Source organism: Medicago sativa, chromosome 7, assembly GCF_051527215.1.
Source record: "Medicago sativa cultivar Bolivia chromosome 7, Bolivia_mono, whole genome shotgun sequence".
NCBI lineage: Eukaryota > Viridiplantae > Streptophyta > Magnoliopsida > Fabales > Fabaceae > Medicago > Medicago sativa.
Window position 1 is genome coordinate 17,354,418 of NC_140755.1, and position 18,169 is coordinate 17,372,586.

The following is an 18,169-nucleotide window of genomic DNA, read 5'->3' on the forward strand; positions in this document are numbered from 1 at the left end:
AAGCCGTTGCCGAAGTTCTCCCTAAAATGGACCATGTACTTTGCTATTTTCATATTGAGAAGAATGTCAAATTTAGGTGCATCACGGATTGTAAAGTCAATGTCAAGCCTTCGAAAGGAAAAGGAAAATTTGTTGGAAAAGATGCAAAGGAAGCGGATGATGACAAGCAATGTGAGCTTGTTAAGAAAATAGTGAGGGCTTGGAGAGATGTGGTTAACTCTCCTACGGAGGATTCATTTGCAATTTCATGGTTGACATTCAAAGATGAGGTATGCAGACCGTTTCCATTGTTTGTTAAATGTGTTGAGGAAACCGTTGTTTTATCTTGGTTTTCGGGTGTCAAACATTGATTACGTTTGAACCTTTTAAACCGGTGATATCTTATTTTTTCTTGGGAAGGGAAAAAGTAAGCAAAACCCTTGAGAATCGAGGTCCGGGAGTTGTTTTCGCTACGGGAAGGTGTTAGGCACCCATAACGACTATAGTATCCTATAAGAACCGTCTTTAATTTCTACGCGCGCGCTTTATTTTTAAATGCTATTTTGAAAGATGTTATTTAAACCTAAGAGTTTCTAAGTGAAGAATTGGAGGGAGAAGAATGTTTTTGGATTTTTATTTTATTTGAATTGAAGGAATTGTGTTCCTTGCCTACGTACCCGTTTAAGGGATCAAATCCACCGTAGTTCTCTTCCAAAAATGTTTTTGTTTTTGTTGGTTGATTTTAAGTTTGAAAATGGGATTTTGGAAGAATAGAAAGAGAGGCCTTAAAGGCATGAGAATTTGAGGAAAGTGTGAGGTTGAATTAGTCATTTGCAAAAACAAGTCAAAGTATGATTAAAATTTGTTTGAAGTTTGATTAAGAAAATGAAAAGGAAAATCAATGGGGGTTTTGACCCCAAGGTTTATTGTAAAAAATGCTTGAGTGAAGTTGTTCACGTTTGTTTGGAAAATTGGTTTTTTCTAAGTATAAGTCCTAGGCATTCATCTAAACATACAATCCTAAACATACATCTAAACATGCATACTCTAGCTATATTATAGTGATGTGTGTGCATGTGTCGGTGTTTGTGTCGGTGTACATCATTAAAGTCCATTGTCCTTATTACATCATACCCTAGATACATTCTATGGCCTCTTTGCCAAGAAATTAAAATGACATGAAGTAAAATATTACAAAAGCTCCTAAGTATTACATTCTAATTTTTGCATGAAATTGAAACTTAAAGTGCAAGAAATAAGATGGAGAGGAAGATGAAGTGTGAATGCTTATGAAATGGTGAACAAATTGGTTAGTAATATAAGGCACAAAATGATAGAAGAGATAGGCAAGGAAATTTTACACAAATCAATGAGAATTAGCACTAAAAAGTGTCAAAGACATGCCTAAAATTTACTATGATATGAAAGCAAGATCATGACCTATAATTTTCATATCCTTTGCAAATTTCCAAAGGGTGTTATTTCAGCATATGACATGAAAATCACAAGGCCACATCAAGCTTCCAAAGTTTTGGCATACTTTAGACCTATTTTTGCACTAATTTTGCACATAGTAATATTCAAACAAATCACAACACAAGAAAGTAACATCATACACTACAAACAGCACCAAATATTTCAGATTAATAACAAATAATGCCCCAAAATTACTCTTCAAGCACCAATTACCATGAGCCAAAATATTGGAATTAAAATGTGCAAAAAGACTTCACAAAATATGATAAAAAACAACACAAATCACTCACAACTTCACATGTATGCTTTCTAACAATTTTCAACATGCAAAAGGTCACAAGAAACAAGTCTTAATCACTCAAAACAAATGTAAAAGAAATCGCAAGGTTTTTACAAGTTTTTCATCAAGACTTTCAACAAAAATTAAAGAAAAAACAATAAACCAAAGTAAAAATAATTCTCCAGTATTTCTTGATCAATCTTGACATGCAACATGTCAAAATTGATCAAAAAGTACAAAGAAAATTATAGGAATTTTTCCAGAATTTTTAAAGGACTTTTTGAACATGCAGGGGTGCAGTTAGCAAAAAATTAACTAAAACGTACAGAAAAGGGGGGTGTAAACAGCATACTGGAAAAAAAATGAAGCATTTTGGGCTGCAAGATGGGACCAAGGGAGGTTGGACCGGTTCAGGAACGGGTCGGTTCAACCGAACCGGTCCAACAAGAATAGCATACAAGCAGCAGCGCTGCACTTCTCTTCTCCCTTCATTCATTCTTTTTTTTTTCACCAAAAACATGTTCATGCTCAAAGTTCCCACAACACATAGATCCAAACATTCAAATTCAGCACTTTTGAAAACAAATTCTTGAATGAAAATCACAACAAGGAAAGGATTAACATGGTTACCTCTTACACTAATTGGAGAATACTTCTTGCTTGCTTTGCCGGTTCTCCCTTCTTCTTCGTATGGTCCGATTCATTCTTCTTCCCCCTTCACGTTTTATTCCTCTTCGAAAATGGCTTATGTGTTGCTGTTCTTGATTTGTTCTTGCTGCACCATTCTTTCTTCTTCCTTTTTCACTTCAATTTCGGTCTTGGAATGGATGTGTTGGTGATGATGATGATTGTGATTGTGTTGAGGGTTGAATGCAGATTTTGAAGATGTTGTTGATGCCAAAAGATGAATCCAGAATTGAAATGATGAAGGTTGTTGTTAGTTGTTGAAGGTTTGGTTATGGAGAATTGGTGAAGGTTGAAGATGAAGTTGTAATGATTTTGTGGTTGTTTATGGTGGTTATGGAGGTTAGAGGAGTTAGTTAGGGTGGAGGAGAAAGTTTGTTGTGGTGGTTGAAAGTTGGTTGTGGTGGTGGAAGTGGTGGAGAAAAAAAAAAGTGGTTGTGGTGATGGTGAAAAATTGCCACGTGATTGAAGAGAGGAGAGGGAAAAGAAAAAGAAAATTTTGTGACTTTTTTGTGGAATTTGTAAAAAATGATTGAATGTGTGGACTTTGACTTGACTTTGACCCATTTATAGATGATGTGGTAAGCCTTGGACCAATAGGATAGAGACATGTGGCATTGGACTTGTAACAAACTTTTGTGGACCAATAGCATTTGGACACATGGCACTTGGACTCTAACAAACTTAAAAAGGATTAAAATGTAAATAACAAAAGTGCGCGGACTAAAATGAAAATTAAAACAAAAATTGAATTGAAAAAGTAAAATGAAAATTAACGTAAAACGAGACGATTAAAAACAACAAAGCAGATTAAAACGAATCAGAAATATTATGTGAAATGACCAAAACGCCCCTAGGGACTAAAACGACTAAAAATGACTCAGATGCAATTTTAAAATGGATTTTTAACAGGGAATTAAAGCAAGAACTTATACAAGACTTAGAGACAATTTTTAGAATTTAAACAGGGTTTTGACACATGAAAAGACTAAAATGCCCCTAGGGGCAAAACTGACTCAAAATGACTTCAAATGCAATTTTTGGAAAGGGTTTTGACATAGAATGAAACAAAGACTTATTCAAACTACTTGAAAAGACTCAAACAAAATTTTAAAAGACTGAAAGAACTTTTGACATAGGAAATGACTAAAATGCCCTTTTTCATGAATTTTGCAAATAACATTGAAATAAAATGCAGAGAAAGATGCAATTGATCAGAGACATATCAAATGACTTATAATGCAAGAAAAGAAGAATTGAACAAGTATTTTTAGGTCCAAAATTAGGGTATAACAGCTGCCCCTATTTAAGTTTCTTTGTCCGGGGAGTCAAGAGACGAAGTCTTAGAGTTGACGGGACGAAGATACTTAAATATTAACATTTGCACTGCTTTTGGACATAAAAATACGTTTTCAGATTTTCAAAAACATGAATGCCATGCAACATTTCATTTATGAATGCAAGACAATCGAACCGGAATCTACGGGCTGTGTCACACCACCAAGGGATTTATAGACATCAAGGTAGAAAGAACGGGCAACAAATAGACAGGTACAAGCTGTTCTTTGGATCGAACTTGCCACTTGACCGAGAGATACAAACAAGAGATGGGTACAAGCTGTTCTTTGGATCGAACTTGCCACTTGACCGAGAGAATACAAACAAAAAATAGGTACAAGCTGTTCTTTGGATCGAACTTGCCACTTGACCGAGGAAATACAAACAAGAAACGGGTACAAGCTGTTCTTTGGATCGAACTTGCCACTTGACCGGAAATATAGACAAAAGGTAGATACAAGCTGTTCTTTGGATCGAACTTGCCGCTTGATCAATATCACAACATGTAAGTTGGTGCAAACTGTTCTTTGGATCGAACTTGCCGTTTGACCGGAAACAAAACATAAGCAAAGGGTACAAACTGTTCTTTGGATCGAACTTGCCGTTTGACCGGAAACATAGACATATAAGCAGGTACAAGTGGTTCTTTTTGGATTGAACCTTGCACTTGACCAGTAACAAGATACAAATTGAAAGTCTGGTTTAACAAGATACCAATTGAGGGTAAATTGTCATTGACTTGATTTGAAAATAGACATGACCATTTTTTGTTGGCCCAAGGATAAATTGAGAGTAAATTGACATTGATTTGAACTGAATTGACAGTTGAAATTGACATCAACATTGACATTGACATTGACATTGGCATTGACATTGACATTGGCTTGGAAATTGAAATTGACATTGACATTGACATTGGCATTGACATTGATATTGACATTGACATTGACATTTGACATTAACATTGACATTGACATTGGCATTTGACATTAACATTGACATTGACATTGGATATTGACATTGACATTTGACATTGACATTGGCATTTGACATTAACATTGACATTGACATTGGCATTTGACATTAACATTGACATTGACATTGGATATTGACATTGACATTTGACATTGACATTGGCATTTGACATTAACATTGACATTAACATTGACATTGACATTTGACATTAACATTGACATTGACATTGAAATTGACATTGGCATTTGACATTAACATTGACATTGACATTGACATTGACATTGGCATTTGACATTGACATTGAAATTTGACATTGACATTGAATATTGACATTGATATTGACATTTGACATTGACAGTTGGATATGCAACATGTATGCATGGTATAGCAAGATTATTGGATGTATGAGCACATAAAATGCATGATTATGCATGTATGAATGCTTGAAATGCATGATTGGTTGGCAATTTGGCAGAAAAGTTTCACAAAGGCAGACAAGACATTGGAAGATTGGGCACGTAGTGGCTCGTGCTGCGACATATTCACAGGGGAAAACCTCTTTGGAGAGACCGTCGTTGAGAGACGTATCGAAACCATGGCTGAGGGCAATAAAACTTGTAAAGGAGGACCCTTGGAAGGTTCTTGGATACAGGTCGCCGTTGCTAGGCGTGTCAGTGCTGGGTAAACATTGGATGTTCGCATCTGTGGTCAATGCTTTTTCAATATTTCATTCTTTCATTTTTCATTTTTCAATCCCATTTTTGCCTGAACCGCCCTTTCGGGTTTTCGATTCACCGGGGAGTAAGATTCTTTTCATTGCCCCATTTTTGCCTGAATTGCCTTCATAGGTTGTCAATCAGCGGGGTGCTCATTTTTGCCTAAGCCGCCCTTTCGGGTTTTCAACTTAGCGAGCTCTTTATTTGTATTCTTTTCATTTTTCTTTTCATTCTGTTTTTTCATTCTTGCCATTGACCACAGATCATCCTGGGGAATAACCTGCTTGTAACACGTATTGAAATAGACATTGACACTCATTCATTCATGCATGTTTCATTGAAATGTACCCTGTTGCTCAGGTTTGCTTCCAAAATAGACAGAAAAAGATTTTTCAATTTTCAAAAATGTTTGTTTCAGATATTGACATTATCAAATAGAAAGAAAATATTTTGTATAAAGCATTGAAAGTAGAAAGAAAAACAGAGTTTCAAACAAAAGCACAGGCTCAAATTGATGTAGAAGAGTGAGAGTCAGCCAAAGGCATGACTTCACGGATTTACAAAGCTTGGAAAATGGTAATTTTATTGGTTGGTGATACATTGAACACGATGACCGCTACATTTCACAGAAATTTTGAATTCACAAGTACAGAAGCCTCTGATGAAGACGATCATTGACAGTTGCAGATGTCCCAAGGGGTGATGGTGATTTGCCAGAGATAGTTACTTGTCTTTTATTGTCAACCTCATTTTTGCATGAACCGCCCTTTCGGGTTTTCGGCTCATCGAGGCGCTCATTCTTGCCTGAGTTGCGTACAATCTCAGCGAGCTATTTCATATTCATTTTTTTTTGTCCCTAACTTTTGCCTGGATCGCCCTTTCGGGTTTTCGATCCACCGGGAAGCGCATTTTTGCCTAGGCCGCCCTTTCGGGTTTTCGACCTACCACGCTGTTCTTTTCTTTCTAGACAAAGTATTTCTTGACTATATCGGCATTAACAGGATTTGGAAGCTCAACACCATCCATGTGTGTAAGAATCAAAGCACCACCAGAGAAAGCCTTCTTGACAACATAAGGACCTTCGTAGTTAGGTGTCCACTTGCCCCTTGGGTCGGGTTGCTGACTTATCCTTCTTTTCAATACAAGTTCGCCTTCCTTGAATTCTCGAGGTCGGACTTTCTTGTCAAAAGCATTCTTCATTCGCACTTGATACAACTGTCCATGAGCCATAGCATCCATACGTTTCTCTTCAATCAGATTCAATTGATCATACCTACTTTGGCACCATTCAGCCTCAGTCAACTTTGCTTCCATGATCACTCGAAGAGATGGAATCTCCACTTCCAGAGGGAGAACTGCTTCCATACCATATACCAGAGAGAAGGGGGTTGCCCCGGTTGAGCTGCGCACTGTAGTACGATAACCATGCGAGGCAAAAGGTAGCATTTCATGCCAGTCTTTGTAAGTAGTGACCATCTTCTGAACAATCTTCTTGATGTTCTTGTTAGCGGCCTCAACTGCACCATTCATCTGAGGTCTGTAAGGAGAAGAGTTGTGATGCTCAATTTTGAATTCTTCACATAAAGCTTGCATCATGCTATTGTTCAGATTGGAACCGTTGTCAGTGATGATCTTGTTGGAAACACCATATCGACAGATGATGTTATTCTTGATGAACTTGACAACCACTTGCTTGGTCACATTGGCATAGGAGGCAGCCTCAACCCACTTGGTGAAGTAATCAATTGCCACTAGAATGAAACGATGTCCATTGGAGGCCTTTGGTTCAATCCTTCCGATCATATCAATGCCCCACATAGAGAAAGGCCATGGGGAAGAGATAACATTGAGGGCATGTGGAGGCACATGAATCTTGTCAGCATAAATTTGACATTTGTGGCATCTTTTAGCATGTTTGTGGCAGTCACGCTCCATGGTTATCCAGTAATAGCCGGCTCTTAACAGTTTTCTTGACATGGTGTGGCCCGAAGCATGGGTCCCAAAAGTACCATCATGTACATCATGCATCAATTTCTCAGCTTCTTGTTTGTCAACACATCTCAGCAAGACCATGTCATAGTTCCTCTTGTATAGGATTTCTCCGTCCAGAAAGAATCTACTAGCCCATCGTCTCAAAGTCTTTTTATCCCTGTTGGAAGCACCAGGTGGATATTCACGATTCTGCAAGAATTGTTTGAGGTTGTAATACCAAGGCTTTTTATCATTCACATCTCTATCAGCTTGATCTGGCATATTTTCAATAGTAAACACATGAGCGGGTCTATCAAGACGCTGCACCTTGATCACAGGCACATCATTCCAGTGATTCACACGAAACATGGAAGACAAAGTAGCGAGAGCATCAGCCATTTGATTTTCGTCCCGAGTGATGTGGTGCAGTTCAACCTTGGTAAAGTATGTCAATAGACGTCTTGCATAGTCACGATAAGGGATCAGCTTCTCATGATGAGTTTCCCATTCACCTTTTATCTGATTAATAACAAGTGCAGAATCTCCATAGATGTCAAGGTGTTTGATTCTCAGGTCAAGGGCTTCTTCAATGCCCAAGATGCATGCTTCATATTCAGCTATGTTGTTTGTGCATTCAAAAGTTATTCGAGCAGTGAAAGGAATGTGGTGCCCCTGTGGAGTTACAATGATGGCTCCAATTCCTTTACCATAAGCATTAACGGCACCATCAAACACCAATCCCCACTTGCTATTGGGATCCGGCCCTTCATTGATCAGTGGTTCTTCACAGTCTTTCGCTTTCAAGTACATAATCTCTTCATCAGGGAAATCAAACTTAATTGGCTGGTAATCATCAAGGGGTTGACAAGCAAGATGCTCTGCAAGGACGCTTCCTTTGATTGCTTTCTGAGCTTTGTACACAATATCATATTCAGACAACAACATTTGCCAACGTGCAATCTTTCCAGTAACAGCAGGCTTTTCAAAGATGTACTTGATTGGATCCATTCGGGATATCAACCAAGTCGTATGATTCACCATATAATGACGCAGGCGTTTGGCAGCCCAAGCTAAAGCACAACAGGTCTTTTCAAGCATTGTATACCGAGTCTCACAGTCGGTGAATTTCTTGCTCAGATAGTAGATGGCATGTTCTTTCTTACCAGTCTCATCTTGCTGACCGAGAACACAACCCACTGAATCATCTAACACTGACAGATACATAATCAAAGGCCTCCCTTCCACTGGCGGGACAAGGATAGGTGGTTCCAACAGGTATTCTTTGATGCTATCAAAAGCTTCCTGACATTCATCATTCCATACGACAGGCTGATTCTTTCTGAGCAATTTGAAAATTGGACCACAAGTAGTAGTCATGTGAGATATGAATCTTGAAATGTAATTCAAACGTCCGAGGAAACCTCTGACTTGCTTTTCAGTTTGAGGAGCTGGCATCTCTCTGATGGCTCGGACTTTATCAGGATCAACTTCGATGCCTCTCTGGCTGACAATGAAGCCTAGCAACTTTCCAGATCGTACACCGAATGTGCATTTGTTAGGATTCAACCGCAGCTTGTACTTTCTTAATCTTTCAAACATCTTTTTCAAATACACAACATGCTGCTCTTCATCACTTGATTTCACAATCATATCATCAACATATACTTCAATCTCTTTGTGAATCATATCATGAAACAGAGTGGTCATACCCCTTTGATAGGTAGCACCAGCATTTATCAAGCCAAACGGCATCACTTTATAACAGAACGTTCCCCACGGAGTGATGAAGGACGTCTTTTCTCTATCTTCAGGAGACATTCGTATTTGATTATAACCAGAGAAACCATCCATAAAGGAGAACACTTTGGATTTAGCAGTACTGTCAACAAGCACATCAATATGAGGCAATGGGAAGTTATCTTTTGGACTGGCTTTATTCAGGTCTCTGTAATCAACACACATTCGAACTTTCCCATCTTTCTTTGGTACTGGTACGATGTTGGCAATCCACTCAGGGTATTCAGCTGTCATGAGGAAACCCGCATCAATTTGCTTTTGTACTTCAGCCTTGATCTTAAGAGCCATGTCTGGACGAGACCTTCTCAATTTCTGTTTGACAGGAGGACATTCAGGTCTTGTCGGTATCCGATGTTCCACAATCTTGGGATCTAGACCCGACATATCTTCATAGGACCATGCAAAGACATCTGGATAATCATGGAGAAGCTGAGTGATCTTCTTTTTCACTTCTGGCTCAAGTGCAGCACCAATCTTAATCTCTCGCTTGTTTTCTTCAGTACCCAGGTTGATGAGTTCAATCTCTTCCTGGTGAGGCTGAATGGCTCTTCTTTCCTGCTCAAGCAGTCGAGTGATCTCATACGGTATCTCTTCATCATCATCCTCATCTTCAGCTTCATATACAGGGAATTCAAAATTTGGAGGAACCATAGGGTCACTGTGTTCAACGGGTTTATTATGGTTCAATCTGCATAATATGATTGGGATGATTTTAGAAAAAGTTTTTCATGCAGATTTTTGAAATTAATAAGAAAATACAGATGTTTTGGTTTTTTCTGGCATTACCATTATTTCCAAGAAAAAGGCACTAAAAAGTAAAAAAACAAAGAGTCGGGAGAAAAACGACAACTTTTATTGATAACGGCAATGCCGAAACAAACACGCCCTTACAATGATATCACTTTCGCCTTGGGCAGAGCGAAAGGATTGTTATTTTGAAAACAAGAAAACACGAGCAACACGACACATTACATGGAAGCATGCATGACTAAAGGAACATCGATGGCTTCCCAATTTCTCACAGTGCCTCCTGGTATAACAAATGTAGGTACATGACCTCTTTCAGCAGCATCTTCAGCAACAGCATTGATGAACCCAGCACTGTAGAAAGTTCCCTTTGAAACACCAGAGGTTGGGGAGAATCCAAGGCCCTCTTTACGCTTGTTTTCCAGAATCTGAATCACTTTGCCCCAGCCAGCAGCTTGCCCTGCTTGAACAGCCTTCTGGGCGTCTTTCAGTGAAGCCATGCTAGCACCAGCCCTCCGGGGCTCTGTACCCTCAACAGTCAAGCCTTGAAACGACGTACCTTCAGCGGACCCTGCTTCAACACAAGAGAATGATGATACCTGGCTAACTAGATATGCTTCCTCACCATGCACAGTGACAATCTTACCATTCCTCATGAACTTGAGCTTCTGATGCAAAGTGGAAGTTACCGCTCCAGCGTCATGGATCCACGGTCTTCCGAGGAGACAGCTGTAAGAGGCATTGATATCCATGACTTGGAAAGTTATTTGAAATGTCTCGGGACCAACGGTGATTGGCAAGTCCACTTCCCCGAGAACATCCTTGCGGGATCCATCAAAAGCTTTAACCAGATAGCTGCTACCCCTCAGGGAAATTCCATGATGGCTCAATTGTCTTAGCGTGGATTCGGGCATTACATTCAGAGATGATCCAGTGTCTACCAATACGTTGGATATCAGGTCAGATCCACAATGTACTGAGATATGTAGAGCCAAGTTGTGGCGTTTCCCTGCTTCGGGAAGCTCATCGTCACCGAACCCCAAGTTGTTGCAGGCAGTAATATTACTCACTATCCCATCAAACTGATCCACAGAGACTTTGTGGTCAACATAAGCTTGCTCGAGTATCTTCATTAACACTTTCCTGTGAGCTTCTGAGCTCATGAGCAGAGACAGGATGGATATCTTTGAAGGAGTTTGTAGCAGCTGGTCAACAATCTTATAGTCACTTTCTTTTGAAACAAGGGTGGACGGACTTTTCCACTTCTCAGAGTTGTAACTTCACCAGCAACATTATCAACTGTAGCTGGGGATACGAGAGGCACCTCCACTCCATTCTCAATCATGGTTGCATTGTATTTGTAGGGAATTGCTTTGGTAGAGGTATAAGATACCGGACCAGGTAGCCTGATTACCAAAGGCTCAACATTCTTTACCTGAGATACACTTTCAACAGGAGAGTCATGGAACACTGGCACAATCACACATACATCACTGGCAATCAAGTACTTGTCATCCATCAGGCTCTGGATATCATTTTGCACAACACAACAGCCCATAGGATTTTGCAGACATTCTGAACAAGAATCATGATCATGTTTGAACAGAGAAGCCTGGCAAAGCTTGACATGTAATGGCACCAAGGGAGTAACGACATTGCGGACATCCAGCATGGGATCCTCTTGAGGAACGGGAACCCTTTCAAAGGCCTCAATCATGTTAACAGCAGCATGGTTTGGAAGCGGATTGTCAAGGACATGAGGAACGCTATTCTCAAAAGTCAAACGTCCTTTTTCTATCAGATCTTTCACAATATATTTCAGGGCAAATCAACCTTCGACATCATGGCCTTGAGCACCCTGATGGAACTCACATGTCAGATCCTGTCGGAACCTGGGAGGCAATGGGTTAGGCGGAGGCTTGCCTGGTCTGGTGACGCAGTGTCCCTTGGCCAGTAGAGTTGGGAGTAGCTCACCGTACCGCATTGGTATTGTTGGAAAAGAGGGTTTGGGTCGGGGACCCTGTTGTTGCTGCCGTTGCTGTTGAGCAGGAGGCTGTTGTTGTGTTTGCTGAGAGATAGCATTGACGGGCATTGGTGGTTGACCCGGTGGCAGAGGATATTGTTGGTAGAATGGTGGGAAGAAAGGATGTTGAGAGTATTGCATGTATTGATAGGGCAAAGGTAGTTGCATGGCTGCTGCAGACGGGTTACCAGACACCATCCCTACATCAGATTCTTTCCTCTTGTGGTGACCATTACCATACTTCTTTGGCGCACTATTTGAAGATTCACCTTTCTCGAGGACAATAATACCATCTCGGACAGCCTCTTCTAGACGGGTTCCCATTGTAACCATATCAGAGAAGTTGTTAGGAGCAGAGACTATCATTCTCTCCTTATATTCCTTCTTCAGAGTCTTCAGGAATGTCTGTGTTAACTCTTCCTCATCAAGTCGAGGAGAAACACGGGCAGCTGCCCCTCTCCACCTTTGAGCATATTCACGGAAGGTCTCATCTGATTTCTGAGATAGGGCTTTGAGAGAGTCCCTGTTTGGTCTCAGACGGGTGTTGAATTCATATTGACTTTCAAAAGCAGCAGCGAGTTCCTCAAAAGTATGGATGTTATCTTTGCTCAGACTAGTGTACCAATCTGCTGCATCATCTGTCAAGCTACTCTGAAAGCAGTGGATCATCAGTGCATCATTGTCGGCATAGTTAGCCATCTTTCGGACATACCGGATAACATGGTTATGTGGGCAAGAAGTCCCATTGTATTTGTCAAATTCTGGCTCTTTGAATTTCTTAGGAACCTCAAATCGGGATACCAAGCATAGATCACGAGCTTTAGCAGGAGCACCATTGTTTCCTCGGCTAGCCTTGACCTCACGGAGTTCTCCAGCCAACTCCCTTAACTGTCTCTTCATAGCTTCCATTGCGGGATCTTGTCCACGCGGAGTATCAACATCAATTACCTGTTGCACAGTGTGTACAATAGGGTCGGTAACAACAGTGGTTACTTGAGGCATAGCAGTAGACACAGGAATCTGTCCTTGACCAGCAAAACCAGAGACACCAGCAGCAGTATTAGGAGAGTAGTAAGCTGAGAGGCCATAAGGACGGCCATTGGGCATAACAAAACGAGCATCAGTAGCCACAGTAGATAGTGGGATAGAGGGAACCACCTCAGTAGTAACTGGAATAGAAGTGGCTGGCTGTTCTTGTGAAGCCATCATAGCGGACATAGCGTCATGAGCCTTGGCCAAATCTTCTTTCATAGCAGCCAATTCGGCACGGAGCTGAGCATTTTCTTCTTCAAAGTTAGCCATTATCCTTCTCTTGTGAAATCTTGTTTGATGAATTCTATCTGGTTGGTAGACTTTGCGAACACGAGCCACTTTTCAGACTGCGGCGGACAAAACCAGGAGGCAATGAGCACGAGAGAAGTTTTCGTGACCAATGAATGCATATGATGCATGAAATGCGTTAATGCATATGCAAAAAAGACTCTTTTTGTGTTATCGAAGGGTTTTAGACAAATTATGAACTTGTAAACATTACCAAACAACAATTAACGTAAACGGGAAACAAACAACAACATGTAGTTTTACAAGACAATTTTAACATAAACAAAAGGAAATAACAACAGGAAATGGAAATCCTCAAGCATAGGAAGTGGAAGCGTCGTCCTCAGAGTCGGACTCATAGCTGCAGTATCGTGCGTAGAAGTCACGGGCACTCCTAGCCCTCTTGGAGTCCCTCATAAGCAACCTATCTTTCTCTTCAATCTCTCTCCTAGCCTTAGCTAACTCTTTCTTCAGTGTCAAGACCTCATGAGTCTGCTGCTCACCCTTTCCATCCAAAGTCATGATCAAGTTCTCAGCCTCATAGTATCTAGCTCTCCACTGATGCTTCTCCCGACTCTCCATAGCTAGGTGCTCCTGATACATCTCCTGGGTAGGTGGGAGTAGAGGCAAAGGCATGGTAGGGACAGATGCAGACACATATCTCATAGAGGGGTAAGGCGTACCAGCCTCCTCAGCTCGGTTTATCACCCACTGTGTATAGGCCTCATGAGCGATACCGGACCTCACACCCATATGCTTTACCTCTTTCTTCCGAAGTTTGGTCCAAGCTTGCATGAAATCTTCTCTAATGCCTGTGGGAGCATTGGAGTAGTGAAAGAAGTAAGGAGCTGTAGCAAGATTGATGGGCTTATCTTTCATCGGAAAACCAAATTGTCGCAAAGCAAGCTCCGGGTTGTAGTTGATTCCACCCCGGATACCAAGAAGAGGTACATTAAGAAACTTTCCACCACCAAAGATGATTTCCTTGACCCTAGAAGCGGGAGTGAGCCAAACCACTTCATTAGGAGTGAGAGCCATAATCCTCTGTGAAATAGACCAATTCCTCGGATTGTCGTGGAAAGACTGCGGAAGGTGCGAAATAAACCACCTATAGAGGAGAGGCACACAACAAAGAATGTATCCACGACCTTTGCTGGAACGATCGTGAATAGCATGGTATGTGTCAGCTAGCAAAGTAGGAACCAGATTCTTGGAGTGGAAGATCATAATAGCATTCATGTCCACGAAGCCATCAAGATTCGGAAAGAGAATAAGCCCATAGATGAGAAGTGCAAGAATAGCCTCAAGAGTGTCCTGACAAGTGGTATTGAGGTTGGCTTTCCCAAGAAGATACTCTGAAGTGAACCCTCGGATGCGTGCCCTAGTGACAAGATTCTTGGAGACATCGGTGGTCTTGAGATGGAGATCTTTAGCAATAACCAATGGAGGAGGAGGATCTTCAGGTCCCGAGAAAGGTATCCCCTTAGCAATAGATAGACCTGTCAAGGAAGAATAAGCCTCTAGAGTAGGCACCAACTGAAAGTCTGGAAAAGTGAAGCACCGATACCCCGGATCATAGAATTGCACTAGAGTGTGCACAAGCTTCTCATCCACATTAGTATGGAGAATAGGAAGTAAAGCCCCGTAACGGCGTCGGAAACCAGTCGGATCCTCAATCTTGAGTGCCAAATCCCTCAAACTAGCCAAATCCACTTCCTTGAACTTGTAGGATTTAGTCATCTTCATCCCTACAATGTTTACAATTTCAACTTGTCTAAGCCCTTCGATAACAATGCATGACAAAAAGTTTACGCATGTATGCATGTATGCATGAATGCATGATTATGTTCAAGTTCGGAGAAAACATGGTGGGTTTGAAGTTCAAAGTCGAGGAGTCATGGGTGGACACGGTGTCCGGTGAAACTAGGGTTTTAGGATAATAGTAACCGGGTTCTAAAAAGGCTCCCAAGTTGCAACCTCTCCGACGTATCTCATGGTGTCACGAGACAACACTCGCTCCATGATTATACGTGGAAGGTCTAACTTGAGTGTAGTATCGCGTGACGACTAAAACTCGAGACAACACCCGGTTTAGCCTCCGCACTACATCCTAGAAAATGGCCATGGATGGGTTTGGTTATCTACGGTTCATAGCGTCATAGAACAATTAGAAGCAAAGTGCCTAAACGCGACAACTCGCGCCGACAACATCACCCCCAAAATGCCTCAGCTATGTGGGATTGATCGCGTAATCCAAAACACGAGGCAACCCCCGGAATGAATTGTCGATTATATCCCTCCTAAATCCTAAGTTCACTCAGCCCGGGTGTAGGACTTTTGATATTCTCACCCCACACGTTTGCAAGAAATTAAACATTTATTCACATAAGAAAGCAAGTAAAAGAAGCAAGTAAAAATACAAGCGCAAACGTGGAAATAAAAACTAGGCGTAACTCTCGAATCTCCCCAGTGAAGTCGCCAGCTGTTTTATCTTGGTTTTCGGGTGTCAAACATTGATTACGTTTGAACCTTTTAAACCGGTGATATCTTATTTTTTCTTGGGAAGGGAAAAAGTAAGCAAAACCCTTGAGAATCGAGGTCCGGGAGTTGTTTTCGCTACGGGAAGGTGTTAGGCACCCATAACGACTATAGTATCCTATAGGAACCGTCTTTAATTTCTACGCGCGCGCTTTATTTTTAAATGCTATTTTGAAAGATGTTATTTAAACCTAAGAGTTTCTAAGTGAAGAATTGGAGGGAGAAGAATGTTTTTGGATTTTTATTTTATTTGAATTGAAGGAATTGTGTTCCTTGCCTACGTACCCGTTTAAGGGATCAAATCCACCGTAGTTCTCTTCCAAAAATGTTTTTGTTTTTGTTGGTTGATTTTAAGTTTGAAAATGGGATTTTGGAAGAATAGAAAGAGAGGCCTTAAAGGCATGAGAATTTGAGGAAAGTGTGAGGTTGAATTAGTCATTTGCAAAAACAAGTCAAAGTATGATTAAAATTTGTTTGAAGTTTGATTAAGAAAATGAAAAGGAAAATCAATGGGGGTTTTGACCCCAAGGTTTATTGTAAAAAATGCTTGAGTGAAGTTGTTCACGTTTGTTTGGAAAATTGGTTTTTTCTAAGTATAAGTCCTAGGCATTCATCTAAACATACAATCCTAAACATACATCTAAACATGCATACTCTAGCTATATTATAGTGATGTGTGTGCATGTGTCGGTGTTTGTGTCGGTGTACATCATTAAAGTCCATTGTCCTTATTACATCATACCCTAGATACATTCTATGGCCTCTTTGCCAAGAAATTAAAATGACATGAAGTAAAATATTACAAAAGCTCCTAAGTATTACATTCTAATTTTTGCATGAAATTGAAACTTAAAGTGCAAGAAATAAGATGGAGAGGAAGATGAAGTGTGAATGCTTATGAAATGGTGAACAAATTGGTTAGTAATATAAGGCACAAAATGATAGAAGAGATAGGCAAGGAAATTTTACACAAATCAATGAGAATTAGCACTAAAAAGTGTCAAAGACATGCCTAAAATTTACTATGATATGAAAGCAAGATCATGACCTATAATTTTCATATCCTTTGCAAATTTCCAAAGGGTGTTATTTCAGCATATGACATGAAAATCACAAGGCCACATCAAGCTTCCAAAGTTTTGGCATACTTTAGACCTATTTTTGCACTAATTTTGCACATAGTAATATTCAAACAAATCACAACACAAGAAAGTAACATCATACACTACAAACAGCACCAAATATTTCAGATTAATAACAAATAATGCCCCAAAATTACTCTTCAAGCACCAATTACCATGAGCCAAAATATTGGAATTAAAATGTGCAAAAAGACTTCACAAAATATGATAAAAAACAACACAAATCACTCACAACTTCACATGTATGCTTTCTAACAATTTTCAACATGCAAAAGGTCACAAGAAACAAGTCTTAATCACTCAAAACAAATGTAAAAGAAATCGCAAGGTTTTTACAAGTTTTTCATCAAGACTTTCAACAAAAATTAAAGAAAAAACAATAAACCAAAGTAAAAATAATTCTCCAGTATTTCTTGATCAATCTTGACATGCAACATGTCAAAATTGATCAAAAAGTACAAAGAAAATTATAGGAATTTTTCCAGAATTTTTAAAGGACTTTTTGAACATGCAGGGGTGCAGTTAGCAAAAAATTAACTAAAACGTACAGAAAAGGGGGGTGTAAACAGCATACTGGAAAAAAAATGAAGCATTTTGGGCTGCAAGATGGGACCAAGGGAGGTTGGACCGGTTCAGGAACGGGTCGGTTCAACCGAACCGGTCCAACAAGAATAGCATACAAGCAGCAGCGCTGCACTTCTCTTCTCCCTTCATTCATTCTTTTTTTTTTCACCAAAAACATGTTCATGCTCAAAGTTCCCACAACACATAGATCCAAACATTCAAATTCAGCACTTTTGAAAACAAATTCTTGAATGAAAATCACAACAAGGAAAGGATTAACATGGTTACCTCTTACACTAATTGGAGAATACTTCTTGCTTGCTTTGCCGGTTCTCCCTTCTTCTTCGTATGGTCCGATTCATTCTTCTTCCCCCTTCACGTTTTATTCCTCTTCGAAAATGGCTTATGTGTTGCTGTTCTTGATTTGTTCTTGCTGCACCATTCTTTCTTCTTCCTTTTTCACTTCAATTTCGGTCTTGGAATGGATGTGTTGGTGATGATGATGATTGTGATTGTGTTGAGGGTTGAATGCAGATTTTGAAGATGTTGTTGATGCCAAAAGATGAATCCAGAATTGAAATGATGAAGGTTGTTGTTAGTTGTTGAAGGTTTGGTTATG